The sequence below is a fragment of the Arachis stenosperma genome, chromosome 6, assembly GCF_014773155.1.
Source record: "Arachis stenosperma cultivar V10309 chromosome 6, arast.V10309.gnm1.PFL2, whole genome shotgun sequence".
Classification (NCBI taxonomy): Eukaryota; Viridiplantae; Streptophyta; class Magnoliopsida; order Fabales; family Fabaceae; genus Arachis; species Arachis stenosperma.
In genome coordinates, this window is record NC_080382.1 from 76,717,390 (window position 1) to 76,731,646 (window position 14,257).

Here is a 14,257-nt window from a genome sequence, read left to right on the forward strand (position 1 = left end):
CAAACTTAGAGTTTGATTGTGGGGGCTCTGTTTGGCTCTGTTTTGAGAGAAGCTCTTCATGCTTCCTCTCCATGGTGACAGAGGGATATCCTTGAGCCTTAAACACAAAGGATTCTTCATTCACTTGAATGATCAATTCTCCTCTGTCCACATCAATCAAAGCCTTTGCTGTGGCTAGGAAGGGTCTGCCAAGGATGATGGATTCATCCATGCACTTCCCAGTCTCTAGGACTATGAAATCAGCAGGGATGTAATGGTCTTCAACCTTTACCAGAACATCCTCTACAAGTCCATAAGCTTGTTTCTTTGAATTGTCTGCCATCTCTAGTGAGATTCTTGCAGCTTGTACCTCAAAGATCCCTAGCTTCTCCATTACAGAGAGAGGCATGAGGTTTACACTTGACCCTAAGTCACACAGAGCCTTCTTGAAGGTCATGGTGCCTATGGTGCAAGGTATTGAGAACTTCCCAGGATCTTATCTCTTTTGAGGTAATCTCTGCCTAGACAAGTCATCCAGTTCTTTGGTGAGCAAAGGAGGGTCGTTCTCCCAAGTCTCATTACCAAATAACTTGTCATTTAGCTTCATGATTGCTCCAAGGTATTTAGCAACTTGCTCTTCAGTGACATACTCATTCTCTTCAGAGGAAGAATACTCATCAAAGCTCATGAATGGCAGAAGTAAATCCATTGGAATCTCTATGGTCTCAACGTGAGCCTCAGATTCCCATGGTTCCTCATTAGGGAACTCATTGGAGGCCAGTGGACGTCTATTGAGGTCTTCCTCAGTGGCGTTCACTGCCTCTCCCTCCTCTCCAAATTCGGCCATGTTGATGGCCTTGCACTCTCCTTTTGGATTTTCTTCTGTATTGTTTGGAAGAGTACTAGGAGGGAGTTCAGTAACTTTCTTGCTCAGCTGTCCCACTTGTGCCTCCAAATTCCTAATGGAGGATCTTGTTTCAGTCATGAAACTTTGAGTGGTTTTGATTAGATCAGAGACCATGGTTGCTAAGTCAGAATGGTTCTGCTTAGAATTCTTTGTCTGTTGTTGAGAAGATGATGGAAAAGGCTTGCCATTGCTAAACCTATTTCTTCCACCATTATTATTGTTGAAACCTTGTTGAGGTCTCTGTTGATCCTTCCATCAGAGATTTGGATGATTTCTCCATGAAGAATTATAGGTGTTTCCATAGGGTTTTTCCATGTAATTCACCTCTTCCATTGAAGGGTTCTCAGGATCATAAGCTTCTTCTTCAGATGAAGCATCCTTAGTACTGCCTGGTGCATTTTGCATTCCAGACAGACTTTGAGAAATCAAATTGACTTACTGAGTCAATATTTTGTTCTGAGCCAATATGGCATTCAGAGTATCAATCTCAAGAACTCCTTTCTTCTGATTTGTCCCATTGTTCACAGGATTCCTTTCAGAAGTGTACATGAATTGGTTATTTGCAACCATTTCAATGAGTTCTTGAGCTTCTGCAGGCGTCTTCTTCAGATGAAGAGATCCTCCAGCAGAGCTATCCAATGACATCTTGGACAGTTCAGACAGACCATCATAGAAGATACCTATGATGCTCCATTCAGAAAGCATGTCAGAAGGACACTTTCTGATCAATTGTTTGTATCTTTCCCAAGCTTCATAGAGGGATTCTCCTTCCTTCTGTTTGAAGGTTTGGACTTCCACTCTAAGCTTACTCAATTTTTGAGGTGGAAAGAACTTTGCCAAGAAGGCATTGACTAGCTTTTCCTAAGAGTTCAGGCTTTCTTTAGGTTATGAGTCCAACCATATCCTAGCTCTGTCTCTTACAGCAAAAGGGAATAGCATAAGTCTGTAGACCTCAGGGTCAACCCCATTAGTCTTGACAGTGTCACAGATTTGCAAGAATTCAGCTAAAAACTGATGAGGATCTTCCAATGGAAGTCCATAGAACTTGCAATTCTGTTGCATTAGAGAAACTAATTGAGACTTAAGCTCAAAGTTGTTTGCTCCAATGGCAGGGATAGAGATGCTTCTCCAATAGAAGTCGGGAGTAGGTGCAGTAAAGTCACCCAGCACCTTCCTTGCATTGTTGGCATTGTTGTTGTTTTCGGCTGCCATGGGTTCTTCTTCTTTGAAGATTTCTGTTAGGTCCTCTACAGAGAGTTGTGCCTTAGCTTCTCTTAGCTTTCGCTTCAAGGTCCTTTCAGGTTCAGGGTCAGCCTCAACAAGAATACTTTTGTCTTTGCTCCTGCTCATATGAAAGAGAAGAGAACAAGAAAATATGGAATCCTCTATGTCACATTATAGAGATTCCTTGAGGTGTCAGAGGAAAAGAAAAATAGAAGGAAGAAGTAGAAGAATTCGAACTTATCAAGAGAGATGGAGTTCGAATTGTTCATTGAGGAATAGTATTAGTCCATAAATAGAAGGATGTGAGAAGAGGGGAAGAAATTTTCGAAAATAAAGTCAAAGATTTTAAAAACATTTTGAAACATAGTAATTTATTTTCGAAAACTAAGATTGAAAAAAAATCAAGTGATTTTTGAAAAAGATTTTGAAATTAGAAATCAAAAAGATATGATTGAAAACTATTTTGAAAAAGATATGATTAAGAAGATATGATTGAAAAGTTATGGTTTTAAAAAGATATGATTGAGAAGATATGATTTGAAAAACAATTTAAAAAGATTTGATTTTAAAAATTAATGACTTGGCTAACAAGGAAAGATATGATTCAAACATTAAACCTTTCTCAACAGAAAAGGCAACATACTTGAAATGTTGAATCAAATCATTAATTGATAGCAAGTATTTTTGAAAAAGGAAAGAAATTGATTTTGAAAAAGATTTGATTGAAAATATATGATTTGAAAAAGATTTGATTTTGAAAACTTGAAAAAAAAATCTGGATTGAAAACAGAATCTTCCCTCTTGTGCCATCCTGGCGTTAAACGCCCACAATGGTGCACATTCTGGCGTTTAACGCCCAAAATACTGCCCTTTTGGGCGTTAAACGCCCAGCCAGGCAACCTGGCTGGCGTTTAAACGCCAGTCTGCCTTCTTCACTGGGCATTTTGAATGCCCAGCTTTTTCTGTATAATTCCTCTGCTATATATTCTGAATCTTTAATTCTCTGTATTATTGACTTGAAAAGACACAAATTAAAAATATTTTTGGATTTTTAATAATGAGGAATAATCAAAATGCAACTAAAATCAAATAACAATGCATGCAAGACACCAACCTTAGCAGTTTGTATACTACTAACACTAACAACATGAGAATGCACATGAGAAACAACAAAACACTCAAGTCAAGAGAATTTAAAGATCAGAGCAAGGAAATCATCAAGGACATCTTGAAGATCACTTAAGACACATGAATGAATACAAGAAGAACAGAAACATGCAATTGACACCAAACTTAAAATGAGACACTAGACTTAACAAGAAACATGCAATATTTTTTTTGTTTTTTATGATTTTGTAATTTTTTTGGTTTTTTTTTCGAAAATTAACTGGAAAAAGAAAATAAAGATATCAAAATTCTTAATGAGAATTCCAGGAATCATGCAATGTTAGTCTAAAGCTTCAGTCTAAAGAAATTAGACATGGCTAGCCAAGCTTCAGCAGGACATTACATTCAAGAGCTAAATTGATGAGAATCAATCAGCTTTGGTGATGATAAGAACATCACCTTGAAACACTAGAATTCATTCTTAAGAACTCTAAAAAAAATACCTAATCTAAGGAACAAGATGAACCGTCAGTTGTCCAAACTCAACAATCCCCGGCAACGGCGCCAAAAATTTGGTGCACGAAATTGTGATCACTACTTTTCACAACTCAAATAATCCCCGGTAATGAATCCAAAAACTTGGTGCTCAATACCATGGTATAAGCACAACTTCGCACAACTAACCAGCAAGTGCACTGGGTCGTCCAAGTAATAAACCTTACGCGAGTAAGGGTCGATCCCACGGAGATTGTTGGTATGAAGCAAGCTATGGTCACCTTGTAAATCTCAGTTAGGCAGATTCAAATGGTTATGGATGATATATGAATAACACATAGAATAAAGATAGAGATACTTATGTAATTCGTTGGTGAGAATTTCAGATAAGCAAATGGAGATGCTTTGTCCCTTCCGTCTCTCTGCTTTCCTACTGTCTTCATCCAGTCCTTCTTACTCCTTTTCATGGCAAGCTGTATGTTGGGCATTACCGTTGTCAGTGGCTACAGTCCCGTCCTCTCAGTGAAAATGTTCAACGCACCCTGTCACGGCACGGCTAATCATCTGTCGGTTCTCAATCAGGTTGGAATAGAATCCATTGATTCTTTTGCGTCTGTCACTAACGCCCAGCCTTCAGGAGTTTGAAGCTTGTCACAGTCATTCAATCATTGAATCCTACTCAGAATACCACAGACAAGGTTTAGACCTTCCGGATTCTCTTGAATGCCGCCATCAATTCTAGCTTATACCATGAAGATTCCGATTAAAGAATCCAAGAGATAAACATTCAAGCCTTGTTTCCTTGTAGAACGGGAATGGTTGTCAGGCACGTGTTCATAAGTGAGAATGATGATGAGCGTCACATAATCATCACATTCATCAAGTTCTTGAGTGCGAATGAATATCTTGGAATAAGAACAAGCTGAATTGAATAGAAGAACAATAGTAATTGCATTAATACTCGAGATACAGCAGAGCTCCACACCTTAATCTATGGTGTGTAGAAACTCCACCGTTGAAAATACATAAGAACAAGGTCTAGGGATGGTCGTGAGGCCAGCCTCCCCAAAAAATGATCAAAAGGTTCAAAGATCTAAAGATGATCTAAGATCCCAAGATGAAAATACAATAGCAAAAGGTCTTATTTATAAAGAACTAGTAGCCTAAGGTTTACAGAAATGAGTAAATGACATAAAAATCCACTTCCGGGCCCACTTGGTGTGTGCTTGGGCTGAGCATTGAAGCATTTTCGTGTAGAGACTCTTCTTGGAGTTAAACGCCAGCTTTTGTTCCAGTTTGGGCGTTTATCTCCCATTCTTGTGCCAGTTCCGGCGTTTAACGCCGGGCAGTTTTGAGCTGATTTGGAACGCCGATTTGGGCCATCAAATCTCGGGCAAAGTATGGACTATTACACATTACTGGAAATCCCAGGATGTCTACTTTCTAACGCCATTGAGAGCGCGCCAATTGGGCTTCTGTAGCTCCAGAAAATCACCTTCGAGTGTAGGAAGGTCAGAATCCAACAACATCTGCAGTCCTTTTCAGTCTCTGAGTCAGATTTTTGCTCAGGTCCCTCAATTTCAGCCAGAAAATACCTGAAATCACAGAAAAACACACAAACTCATAGTAAAGTCCAAAAAAGTGAATTTTAACTAAAAACTAACTAAAACATACTAAAAACATACTAAAAACAATGCCAAAAAGCGTACAAATTATCCGCTCATCATTAGCAAAAGAAAATAAAGAAACAAAAGAAAACAAAAACAAAAGAAACGTGTCTAATCTAGTAAATCAATCAACCGGTAGTTTGTTAATCACAATTAATCCCCGGCAACAGCGCCATAAACTTGATGCACGGAAAATTGTCTCATAACAAATTTCCCTTCGGTAAATGTACCGAATTCTCGTCAAGTAAAAACTCACTATAGAGTGAGGTCGAATCCCACAGAGATTAACGGATTAAGCAATCAATGGTTAATTGATTATCCTAGTTAGACGAATCATATTGGAGTGATAAGCAACAAGGAAATGTAAATGGCATAAAAGTAAAGAAAGCAATAAAGTGCAGAGAAGTAAAATTGCAAGAAAAGTAAATGTAAAAACTAAAAATAAAATGAACATTGGGATCAAGAGATATTGCAATCCTCCAGATCAAGTTCATTCTCATCTTCTTCCTCAATCAATGCATTCATTGATCTCCTTGGCAATCTTAAGTGATTGGATCCCAATTCCTTGGAATTCAATCTCTCAAATCTTGATCAATAGCCAATTCCTTGGTCAATTGCTCATGAGAAGAGATGAAGTATGGTCACTGATTATACCACATGCATTCCCAAATCAAGTGTTGGTAGGATTATAGTCACATATCCATCCAAACCCAATTTGGTCCAGCATGAGAAAGCATTTCTAGCATGATCTCTTCATTCCTCTTCCAAGGTTCAGAAGAGATCCAAGTATGAATAGCTTTTTTTCCTAGATAACTACCCAATTGGATGAAGATCGAAAGGTCTCTAGTAAAATCAAGAGAAAAGATAGAAGAAGAAGAATAAAAACTAATATTGAACCATTGTGTCACAATAGAGCTCTCTAACCCAATGAAAAGAGTTAGTTGCTCATTGCTCTACCAAAATAGAAAAGAAGAAAGTGCAGAAAAGTAAAGATGAAGATAAAAACTAACATTGAAACTTCCAAATTCATAAATGAAAAGTACAAAGAAAAAGAAAGAGAAGGAAAAGTGTGTGAGGGGAGGGAGTCCGAAGACCCCTCTTCAATCCCCAATTTTCAGCCTCAGTCCAGTCCCCCCTTTTTCAAAGTAAAAACTAAGGCCTTTATATAGGCTCTTCTAAATTACAAAATGAAATTAAAAGCAAATTACAATTAAATGAAAATTCCTATTCTAGATGCTTCTTATGGCCTTGATTGGTTGACACTTGTGGGCTTGCTTGGTTGACACTTGTGGGCTTGCTTCCTTGAGGTTGGGTGGTCCTTGAAAGAGAAGTGAATCAAGTTGAGGTCCAGGTGCTAAAGTTAGTACTAAAGTTAGCCACACTAACGCTACAAGTGTGGCGTTAGTGCTAAAGTTATTGTTGCTAACGTTGCACTTGCTGCCCAGTTGGTGTTTTTGGGGCTTAAAAGATGCCTCTTGTTTGTGCTCCAATTTCATGCCCACTATTGAGTATTATATATCGTTGGAAAGCTCTAAATGTCAGCTTTATAACGGAAATAGAATCACCTCAATTGGATCTCTATAACTCAAGTTATGCTCCTTTGAAGTGGACATGGTCGCTGGCATAGTCGCTAGCGTTAATGGAAAACGTGAGTCCCGATAACGCTAGCGACCAGGGGCTTATTATTTCCAGGTTCTGGAGCTCAAAATCAATGTCCACCCCATACTATTATATATTATTGGAAAGCTCTGGATGTCTAATTTCCAACGCCAGTAAAAGAGCATCATTTGGAGCTCTACAACTCGAGTTACACTTTTTGGAAGGTGAAGAGGTCAGTTGGCCTTACTACAGGTTGATACCATGTTCATCTTTGCAATTTTGGGGCAGGTTTTCTCCATCAAATTTAGTGTCAATTATGTAGTGCCATATATTTTTGGAAAGCTCTAGAATCCCACTTTCCAATGCCACTGGAATCACCTCATTTGGAGCTTTGTGGCTCAAGTTATGCATGTTTGAAGAAGGCATGGTCAGGCTGCCAGGTGTGACTTTTGCCTAAGTTAACTTCCACGTTAACTTAGTTAACGTAGAAGTTAACGTGGGTCTTTTCTTTTGCCTCGCCAACGTTAGTGGCACTCACTTTTTCCAATAACATTGGCATCTCCCTTTTCTTCCACGTTAACTACCACGTTAACTTAGTTAAAGTGGCTGTTAACGTGGGTCTTTTTGCTTCGCCAACGTTAGTGGCACTCACATTTTCCACTAACATTGGCATATACCCCTTTCCTTCCACGTTAACTTCCACGTTAATTGGTGGACGAAATTGTGATTCCTATTTTGTGCCTTTTGGCATCATTGTAAAATTATTCCTTTTTAGAAATTGACCTTCCTTCACAACTCCGTTCAACTAACCAGCAAGTGTACTGGGTCGTCCAAGTAATAACCTTACGTGAGTAAGGGTCGAATCCACAGAGATTGTTGGTATGAAGCAAGCTATGGTCACCTTGCAAATCTCAGTTAGGCAGATTAAATCTGTTTATGGTGAGTTCGAATATTAATAATAAAATAAATAATAAAAGGATAGAAATACTTATGCAGATTCATTGGTAGGAATTTCAGATAAGCGGAATGGAGGTGCTGTAGAGCTCTCGGACGCCTGCCTTCCTATTGCTTCAATTCAATCCTGAGTTTACTCCTTTCCATGGCAAGCCTTGTATAGGGGTTCACTATCAGCTGTGGCTACTTTCATTCCTCTCGGGGAAATAACCTGCACGGCTGTCACTCGCACAGCTAACCAGTCTGGAGGCATCACCCATGGTTGATAGCTACATCCCATCCTCGCAGTGAAAGCTAATGCACGCACTCTGTCACAGTACGGCCAATCACCGGTTGGTTCCCGCTCCTACTGGAATAGAATCCCTCTTTTGCGTTTGTCACTAACGCCCAGCAGGTTAAAGTTTGAAGCACGTCACGGTCATTCATGAACGGAATCCTACTCGGAATACCACAGACAAGGTGAGACTTTCCGGATTCCCAGGATCCTACTCGGAACACCACAGACAAGGTTGGACTTTCCGGATCCAGATGAATGCCGCCATCTATCTAGCTTATACCACGAAGATTCTGTTGGGGAATCTAAGAGATACACATTCAAGCTTCTTTGCATGTAGAACGTAAGTGGTTGTCAATCACGCGCGTTCATGAGTGAGAATGATGATGAGAGTTATTAGCTCATCACATTCATCATGTTCTTGAGTACGAATGAATATCTTGGAATAAGAATAAGATAGAGAATTGAATAAAAGAAAATAGAACTTCATTAATCTCTGAGGTACAGCAGAGCTCCACACCCTTAATCTATGGTGTGCAGAAACTCCACCGTTGAAAATACATAAGCAAGAGGTTCAGGCATGGCCGAATGGCCAGCCCCCTAAACGTGATCACTAGATCAAAATACAATCCAGGATGATAATATGATAGTAAAAAGTTCTATTTATACTAGACTAGCTACTAGGGTTTACATGAGTAAGTAATTGATGCATAAATCCACTTCCGGGGCCCACTTGGTGTATGCTTGGGCTGAGCTTGATCTATCCATGAGATGAGGCTTCTCTTGGAGTTGAATTTCGAGTTATGATGTGCTTTGGGCGTTCAACTCCGGATTATGACGTCTTTCTGGCGTTTAACTCCAGAAAGGAGTGTGTACTTGGCGTTCAACGCCAAGTTGCGTCGTCATTCTTCGAATAAAGTATGGACTATTATATATTGCTGGAAAGCCCTGGATGTCTACTTTCCAACGCCGTTGAGAGCGCGCCATTTAGAGTTCTGTAGCTCCAGAAAATCCATTTCGAGTGCAGGGAGGTCAGAATCCAACAGCATCAGCAGTCCTTTTGTCAGCCTTTTTCAGAGTTTTGCTCAAATCCCTCAATTTCAGTCAGAATTTACCTGAAATCACAGAAAAACACACAAACTCATAGTAAAGTCCAGAAATGTGAATTTAACATAAAAACTAATGAAAACATCCCTAAAAGTAGCTCAAACTTACTAAAAACTATATAAAAACAATGCCAAAAAGCGTATAAATTATCCGCTCATCACAACACCAAACTTAAATTGTTGCTTGTCCCCAAGCAACTGAAAATCAAATAGGATAAAAAGAAGAGAATATACTATAAGGTCCAAAATATCACTGAATATTAATTTAATTACATGAGCGGGACTTGTAGCTTTTTGCTTCTGAACAGTTTTGGCATCTCACTTTTTCCTTTGAAGTTCAGAGTGATTGGCATCTCTAGGAACTTAGAATTTCAGATAGTGTTATTGATTTTCCTAGTTAAGCATGTTGATTCTTGAACACAGCTACTTATGAGTCTTGGCTGTGGCCCTAAGCACTTTGTCTTCCAGTATTACCACCGGATACATAAATGCCACAGACACATAACTGGGTGAACCCTTTCAGATTGTGACTCAGCTTTGCTAAAGTCCCCAGTTAGTGGTGTCCAGAGCTCTTAAGCACACTCTTTTGCCTTGGATCACGACTTTAACCACTCAGTCTCAAGCTTTTCACTTGGACCTTCATGACACAAGCACATGGTTAGGGACAGCTTGATTTAGCCGCTTAGGCCTGGATTTAATTTCCTTGGGCCCTCCTATCCATTGATGCTCAAAGCCTTGGATCCTTTTTACCCTTGCCTTTTGGTTTTAAGGGCTATTGGCTTTTTCTATTGCTCCTTCTTTTTCTATATACTCTTTTTAGATCCTTTTTTTTTTTTCACTGCTTTTTCTTGCTTCAAGAATCAATTCCATGATGTTTTTCAGATCATCAATAACATGTCTCTTTGTTCATCATTCTTTCAAGAACCAACAATTTTAACACTCATAAACAACAAGATCCAAAGACATATGCACTGTTCATTCATTCATTCAGAAAACAAAAGCATTGTCACCACATCAATATAATTAAACTAAATTCAATAATAATTTCGAAAATTATGTACTTCTTGTTCTTTTGAATTAAAACATTTTTCTTTTAAGAGAGGTGAAGGACTGATGGATTTTATTCATAGTTTTAAGGCATGGTTACATACTAATGTTCATGAAATAAAGACACAAAACATAGATAAACATAATAATTAAAAACCGAAAACAGAAAGAAATAAAGAACAAGGAATGAATCCACCTCTAGTGGCGTCTTCTTCTTGAAGGACCAATGATGTTCTTCAACTCTTCTATGTCCCTTCCTTGCCTTTGTTGCTCCTCCCTCATTGCTCTTTGATCTTCTCTTATTTCTTGAAGAGTGAGGGCGTGTTCATGGTGTTCCACCCTTAGTTGTTCCACATTATGGCTCAAATCTTCCAAGGAGGTGCTAAGTTGATCCCAATAGTTGTTGGGAGGAAAGTGCATTTGAGGCATTTGTTGATGGTGAACCTCCTCTTGTTCTCCTTGAGGGCCGTGAGGAACTTCCCTTGTTTGCTCCATCCTTTTCTTGGTGATGGGCTTGTCTTCTTCTATGGAGGCATCTCCATCTATGATAACTCCGGCTGAATAACATAGATGGCATATGAGGTGAGGGAATGCTAGCCGTGCCATGTATGAAGGCTTGTCAGCTATTTTGTAGAGTTCATTGGCTATGACTTCATGAACCTCTACTTCTACACCAATCATGATGCTATGAACCATGATGGCCCGATCCACAGTAACTTCAGATCGGTTGCTTGTGGGGATGATGGATCTTTGAATGAACTCCAACCATCCTCTAGCTACAGGCTTGAGGTCCAGTCTTCTTAGTTGGACTGGCTTGCCTTTGGAGTCAACTCTCCATTGGGCGCCTTCCACACAAATGTCCCTAAGGACTTGGTCCAACCTTTGATCAAAGTTGACCCTTCTAGTGTAGGGGTGTTCATCACCTTGCATCATAGGCAAATGAAACGCCAACCTTACATTCTCCGGACTAAAATCCAAGTATTTCCCCCTAACCATGGTGATATAGTTTTTCGGACTTGGGTTCATACCTTGGTTATGGTTTCTAGTGATCCATGCATTGGCATAGAACTCTTGAACCATTAAAATTCCAACTTGTTGTATGGGGTTGGCTATGACTTCCCAACCTCTTCTTTGAATTTCAAGTCGGATTTCCGGATACTCATTCTTCTTGAGTTTGAAAGGGACCTCATGGATCACTTTCTTCTTTGCCACAACATCATAGAAGTGGTCTTGGTGGCTCTTGGAGATGAATCTCTCCTTCTCCCATGACTCGGAAGTGGAAGCTTTTGCCTTCCCTTTTCCTTTTCTTGAGGAAACTCCGGCCTTGGGTGCCATTGATGGTGAATGAAAAATAAAAAGCTTAGGCTTTTTACCACACCAAACTTAAAATTTGCTTGTCCCCAAGCAAAAAGAAAAGAAGAGTAGAAGAGGAAGAAGAAAATATGGAGAGAGGGAGAAGAGAGGGTTCGGTTATGTGGGAGAATGTGGGTTTGTGTTGTGTGAAAATGGAAAAGAAAAGAAGGGTATTTATAGGGAGGGGGGAGGGTATAGGTTCGGCCATGTTGGGTGGGAAAGGGTGTTAAATTGAATTTGAAAGTAGTGGGGGTAGGTGGGGTGTATGGGGAAGAGGGGTTGATGTGAATGGTGAATGGGGAAGTTGGGAAGAGGAATTGAGGTGATTGGTGAAGGGTGTTGGGAAGTGTGACATTGAGAATGAGATTTGGATTAGGAGAGTGTGAATAGGATTAAAAGAAATGTGGTAGGTGGGGATCCTGTGGGGTCCACAGATCCTGTAGTGGGGATCCTGTGGGGTCCACAGATCCTGAGGTGAAAACAAATACCATTCCTTCACCATATAGGCATGTAACATGCTTTGATGTATCATCCTGGCGTTCAAACGCCCATTGATGCTAGTTCTGGGCGTTAAACGCCCATGTTATGCACGTTTCTGGCGTTGAACGCCAGTTTCATGCTTGTTTCTGGCGTTCAGCGCCAGATTGTCCTCTGTGTGCGCATCCTGGCGTTAAACGCCAGGTTGTTGCTTGTTTTGGGCGTTCAACGCCAGAAAGATGCTCTATTCTGGCGTTGAACGCCAGAAAGATGCTCTTTCTGGGCGTTGAACGCCGGCCCGTGCGTCCCCTGGGTGAAAAATTTTTTTCTTCTGTTTTTGACTCTGTTTTTAATTTTTTTGATTTTTTCGTGACTCCTCATGATCATGTACCTAATTAAACACAAAAATAACAAAGAAACAAAATAAAATAAAATTAGATAAATAAAATTGGGTTGCCTCCCAACAAGCGCTTCTTTAATGTCAATAGCTTGACAGTGACTCTCATGGAGCCACATGGTGATCAGGTCAATTTAGTGTGTAGTATTCCCAACACCAAACTTAGAGTTTGGATATGGGGTTTGAACACCAAACTTAGAGTTTGGTTGTGGCCTCACAATACCAAACTTAGAGTTTGACTGTGTGGGCTCTGCTTGACCTTGAATTGAGAGAAGCTCTTCATGCTTACTCTCTTTTGTCATAGAGGGATGGCCATGTGCTTGAAACACAAGGTAGTCCCCATTCAATTGGAGGACTAACTCACCTCTGTTGACATCTATCACAGCTCCTGCTGTGGCTAGGAAAGGTCTTCCTAGGATGATGCATTCATCATCTTCCTTCCTAGTATCTAGGATTATGAAATCAGTAGGGATGTAAAGGCCTTCAACCTTTACTAGCACGTCCTCTACTAATCCATAAGCTTGTCTTATGGACTTATCTGCCAATTGTAATGAGAACAAGGCAGGTTGTACCTCAATGATCCCCATCTTCTCCATTACAGAGAGTGGCATAAGATTTATCCCTGACCCCAGATCACATAGAGCTTTTTCAAAGCTCATGGTGCCAATGGTACAAGGTATTAAGAACTTGCCAGGATCTTGTTTCTTTTGAGGTAGAGTTTTCTGAATCCAAGTGTCTAGTTTACTAATGAGTAAGGGAGGTTTACTTTCCCAAGTCTCATTACCAAACAGTTTGGCATTCAGCTTCATGATAGCTCCTAAATATAGTGCTGCTTGCTCTCCAATCACATCTTCATCCTCTTCAGAGGATGAATATTCTTCAGAGCTCATGAATGGCAGAAGGAGATTTAATGGGATCTCTATGGTCTCTAGATGAGCCTCAGATTCCTCTGGATCCTTAATAGGAAACTCCTTCATGCTTGAAGGACGTCCCAGGAGGTCTTTCTCCTTAGGATTTTCGTCCTCCTCCTCCCTAGTGCATTCGGTCACTTTGATTAAATCAATGGCCTTGCACTCTCCTTTTGGATTCTCTTCTGTATTGCTTGGGAGAATACTGGGAGGAGTTTCAATAACTTTCTTACTCAGCTGGCCCACTTGTGCTTCCAGATTTCTAATGGAAGATCTGGTTTCATTCATGAAACTGAAAGTGGCCTTTGACAGATCAGAGACTATGTTGGCTAAATTAGAACTGTTTTGTTCAGAGTTCTCTGTCTGTTGCTGAGAAGATGATGGATATGGCTTACTATTATTCAGCCTTGCACGTCCACCATTGTTAAAACCTTGATGGGGTTTTTGTTGATCCTTCCAGGAGAAATTTGGATGATTTCTCCATGATGAGTTATAGGTGTTTCCATAAGGTTCACCTAAGTAATTAACTTCTGCCATGGCAGGGTTTTCAGGATCATAAGCTTCTTCAGAAGCTACCTCTCTAGTACTATTGGATGCATGTTGCAATCCATTCAGATTCTGAGAGATCATGTTGACCTGTTGAGTCAACATTTTGTTCTGAGCCAATATGGCATTCAGAGCATCAATTTCAATAACTCCTTTCTTCTGAGGTACCCCATTGTTCACGGAATTCCTCTCAGAGGTGTACATAAACTGGTTGTTT

At 40.0% G+C, this 14,257-nt stretch overlaps 1 non-coding gene across 1 annotated transcript; it reads left to right on the forward strand.

Moving 5' to 3' along the window:
- The first annotated feature begins 1,585 nt into the window (after positions 1–1,585).
- LOC130938186 (small nucleolar RNA R71) lies at positions 1,586–1,693 on the forward strand. Its single transcript, XR_009069361.1, has one exon. It is a non-coding gene; the product is annotated as a small nucleolar RNA R71 (small nucleolar RNA).
- The last annotated feature ends 12,564 nt before the right edge of the window (positions 1,694–14,257 follow it).